The sequence below is a fragment of the Musa acuminata genome, unplaced genomic scaffold (assembly GCF_036884655.1).
Source record: "Musa acuminata AAA Group cultivar baxijiao unplaced genomic scaffold, Cavendish_Baxijiao_AAA HiC_scaffold_159, whole genome shotgun sequence".
Classification (NCBI taxonomy): Eukaryota; Viridiplantae; Streptophyta; class Magnoliopsida; order Zingiberales; family Musaceae; genus Musa; species Musa acuminata.
This window is the reverse complement of record NW_027020433.1, coordinates 27,501-32,500: the sequence shown is the minus strand read 5'-3', so window position 1 is coordinate 32,500 and position 5,000 is coordinate 27,501.

The following is a 5,000-nucleotide window of genomic DNA, read 5'->3' as shown; positions in this document are numbered from 1 at the left end:
TTTACAAGCTCTGAATAGTTGCACAACAAAGGGTAAAATGGTCCATTACAGACCGAAAAGCTCTCGAACGTGTCCACATGACACAACCTTTATTTACAAGCCTAAAGAGGCCACCAACCCAACTAAAATGGGACTATTAAGCCTTCGGCCGCCCCTTTTACATTCTATACAAGGCATGAACATGCCAAAAGACAACGGACAGACATAAGCATTACATCCAACATCTTGTTTAGAAGTTTGTCCGTTACATTCTCCCCCACTTATCCCTTCGACGTCCTCGTCGAAGCCTTTGTGAACACTGCAACTCTTCGCCTTTGCTGAGTCTTCAATCTTCCGCTCCAGCTACAATGCACCTCCTGGCTCCCAGCTGCTCTCCGCTGCTGTTTCTGAGTAGTCGAACCTTTGATCCGCCTTGCTGCTTCAACTCGCCAATGACTCTGACTCTGGTGTGGGGTTGGCTGAGTTGTGTTGATCCTTGTCGATTCTTGCGGATCCACCAAATGAAGGAAAAGACCATTCTTACTGCGCCAGTTTCTCAAAATTTCCACATGCTGCTTGAACTGGGTGGATGCTTGTTGGAGCTTTAACGAGCATCGCCTCGCAAACTTCTGAAGTTTTGGGTCCTTCCTCCACAAAATCTGCTCATTGACTCTTCTTTCAGTTAGTTGTCACATCCAAGTAGGTTCGCATCACTTCCGCTTTCGATTGGCATTTCGTTGGGAAATGAAGCGGACAATCTACTCTCAGTAGCACTGATCACCGTTGGTGAGGATTTTGACAACTATTGTCTTCCATTATCTTCGAAGGGTCTTTGAACTTGTGCAGAGCTCCTCTGCTGGATAGATAAGAGAACTGGGGTACTCGGTTTCGCCCATTCTCTTAAGAGTTGAGAAGGCAAAGGTTACTTGACTTCGCCCGCCTCCTCGAGGTTGTACTTCATGCATCGAGCTGGTTACTGGCCTTCGCCTGCTCTTTGCTCACACTTCTGAAGCACTTGAAGTGTTTGCACTCCTTGCGTTGAGTTAGCTACTGTGATTCACCTTCTCAATGCCATTGAACTTCTGGAATGCAGGAAGTTTTCACCCCAACTTGGAGTAATTCTCTGATAGATGAGGTCGCCTCTGGGATTGTACCGTCTTCTCCATCAACCCTGCCGCCTACTCCACTGAGTAGCAAAGGTACAGCACCACGTACTGCCTGCTTCGTTCCTTGGTCATGCACTCTTGCATGACCCGAAGTCCTTCACTTACGGCTATCTTGATGAGAAACTTGTTGACACCGGTCTTACGAAGTTTCTTGGCCTCTGCCCTTCAGCCTTGTCTCGGTACTTGGAGATTGCCTCTGCATGCTCCACCTCCTCGGCCCCTTTCACGACCAAGCGCTCTCCCTCCGTGAGAGCAAGGGATCAATGACTTGCACGGAAGTCCCGCCTCTGCGGTGCCATGGCGCTGCCATGCCCATGGCCCTACTATCCGTCGCTTCGCCTCTGTATCCCTTTCCTTCACAATCAGTAGAGATGTCTCCGTGGCACTCCTCTGAGTCCACCTCCATTCTAACTGATGCTTGATTTTGGGTAGCTAAGTCCCTCTGGACTCATCGTCGCTTCCTCGCCCCTTTCGACCTCCTGCTTCAACACCTCTGTGTTCTCCAAGCAGTCTGTTTGGTCGATGGAAAGACAGACTGCAACTCCCATGCATGGCCTCTGCCATCACATTGTAGGGTTTGCACCGATTCTGTTCTCCTTAGCTTCCTTGGTAGCAACGTTCGCTTACTCGACCTTGTCCTCTGACTTGTCGGGCTCCCTTAAGCGAATATGAGCTCTGGAGCAGTCCAACTCTCCAGCTGCTTCGATCATACCTCTGCATGATCAAGTCCCTCTCATGGGACTCACTGGTACTTGCATTCGAACTCTTCCCTTGGTGGAACCCAGCCCCCATATGCTGATGACCAAGGTTTTCATCCGATGCAAAATTCGGTGCACGCCCGGAAGACCCGCCTCTGCGGTACCATGGCCTTCACTCCTTGAATCCATAGCCCTTCTTGCCGTCGTGTTGTTCACCAAAGCGGAGCTCCCAGTAGCTCCCGATCATACCTCCATATGATCTCATCCCTCACGGGACATGTCGTGTGTGTCGCATTGCCACGAACTGTTCCACCACGATCCGCTGCACCATGTCGCCTCCTGGTGACATCTCCATTGCATTCTGATCCTTGTGGAATAAACTCGAATTGTGAACCCTCCATGTGTGGCCTCTGCCAATACATCGCAGGGTCTCCTCCACCTTCGATTTTGTTCGCTCCTTTGGCAATCGACCTTCATCCACCCACTCTTGGGTCACACCTAGATGAAGCACCGCTCTAGGACAGTCCGTCGCCGAGTAGCTCCCGAAGTCCACCGACTTCGCTGTAATTTGTGCACCATTGCCTGGATCCTGGGCCTCTGCCCCTACCAGCACAATCTCCGCTGCACACTGCTTCCTTCATAGCAACTCAAATGGCAACACTGTGGCATATTCTTCAAGAGTACCCGCCTCTGCGTCCTCTTGCCCCGTGCTAAGGCCTTCTGTACCCAACTTCGCCTCCGCAAATTGAGTCGCCTTAGTTCCTCCATCGAATGCTCCTCCGAGATAAAGTGCATGTGCCCCGAAGCTCCCTTCGTCTTTGGCACCATGCAAGATGAGTCCGCTCTGTCAGAATGAAGGACCCAGGGAACAGCATGATTCTACTCCTGCCTCTGCAAGAGTTCATGTCCTTGACCTCTGTCTAGGGAAAGCGCTGTGCCTCTGCTCCATGTTCCAACTTCTATGCTGGCTCCCTTCATGCGGCTTGGGTACTTCGCCAAGTTACACCCAAGTTGCTCCGCTCCTCGTTTCTGCATTGAGTCGATGGTGGCCCTCGCGCCCACCATTCCACGGGTCAGCCCTCCCTTAAGTCCGATCTCCATATCGACTCCAAGTGTGCCTCCATTTGAGTTGCTTTGGGTCGCTCCCCCACTTGATCTCGCAATGCATCCACCAATGCATTCTCTCAAGCGAGATCATGCGACGACTCCTCGCCGCTTGCTCAGTCCATCGAGCTTCGTGGAGTTGTTGTTTGTGAGGTACTCCTCCTCAACATGTGAAGTCCGTCTCACATGATTCTCCCTCTGGAGAGCTGAGACTTATCCCTCCTGGATAACTGTCCCGTTGGAGCAACATCTCTCTTCGTTTCGGAGACCACCATCCCCTTGGACTACTCCGATCTGCTGAACAAACTGTGCATTGTTCTGCCTCTTGCAAACGCACTTGCTAGATTGCGCCTCCACGTCAATACAGCCACCGCTGCACCCCTCAAGGCCTAGCAACATGCTGAACTCGTTGCACACTTCAGCCTCCTCCGGACGTATCCTTCGCATGTCGAAGAGAAAGTTTCAATGCTCCATGGCGACGAGTCTCGACCGCCTTGGGATGGCCACGAACAATCCATCGTCCGCATACAAGCCCATGCATGAGTACCGAATTCTTCGAGTTAGCAATTCCCCTCACCTCTGTGAGCTTTGCACAACTCTTTCGGTCGCTGAGCAACTCATTCCACTTTGCATGGTCTCGTCCTTTGCCAAGCGCCTCGCTTGCCTTGAGCACCATCAAGTAAAGTTGTCAACGTTGAGCCGTAGCTCAAACTCAGCCATCCCAACCTTTGTGCGCTCCAAATTCTTCCAAGCTTGCCTGTTCTCGTGGTGCCTCTTGCGCGAAGGGTTGGCCATTCCTCTGAATGCCAATCTCAGATGCCCGCTCCTCTGAGCGACTCTTTTCCCTACATCTCCATGCCCGTTTTCCCTCAAACGGTCGCGCGTGTGCTGACTGCCCTCAACGCAGCCCCGCTAGGTCCCCCACGTTTGCATGTCAAGTGTTTCTATGAGTGCTTGTCCCGCTCTGATACCATAATGTCACGACCTTAGCTGGTTTTGCCTAAGGCGTGCGGCACCCTCGCGCGTCCGTCCGCAAAGGTCAGCCTCCCCGAAGCCTCCCATTGTCCCTTAGGACCAACAAAAGAGAGAACGGGTTGAAGAGAACGCCTCAATCGGGATCCACAAGCAAACATGTCCGAAAAACACTTCATAGACAATGTAAATTACAAACAGACTTTACAAGCTCTGAATAGTTGCACAACAAAGGGTAAAATGGTCCATTACAGACCGAAAAGCTCTCGAACGTGTCCACATGACACAACCTTTATTTACAAGCCTAAAGAGGCCACCAACCCAACTAAAATGGGACTATTAAGCCTTCGGCCGCCCCTTTTACATTCTATACAAGGCATGAACATGCCAAAAGACAACGGACAGACATAAGCATTACATCCAACATCTTGTTTAGAAGTTTGTCCGTTACAACCCGGGGGGTTCCAGGGTGCTGAGATGGCTGACATTTTGCTCCGCTCACGACGGTCACCGCGCGACGCAAGAACAGCCCAAAAACAGGCCAAAACGGCCCAAAAACGGGACAAAACTGGCCATTTTTGGCTGCGCGAGCGAGCGGCGAGCGGCGGACAGCGAGCGAAGCGAGAGGCAGCACCGTCCCTGCTATACGAAAGCCCCATCCAGCCCTGTGCCACCCGGGGGGTTCCAGGGTGCTGAGATGGCTGACATTTTGCTCCGCTCACGACGGTCACCGCGCGACGCAAGAACAGCCCAAAAACAGGCCAAAACGGCCCAAAAACGGGCCAAAACTGGCCATTTTTGGCTGCGCGAGCGAGCAGCGAGCGGCGGACAGCGAGCGAAGCGAGAGGCATCACCGTCCCTGCTATACGAAAGCCCCATCCAGCCCTGTGCCACCCGGGGGGTTCCAGGGTGCTGAGATGGCTGACATTTTGCTCCGCTCAAGATGGTCACCGCGCAACGCAAAAACAGGCCAAAAACTGGCCAAAACGGGCCAAAACTGGCCATTTTTGGCTGCGCGAGCGAGCGGCGAGCGGCGAACAGCGAGCGAAGCGAGAGGCAGCACCGTCCCTGCTATACGAAA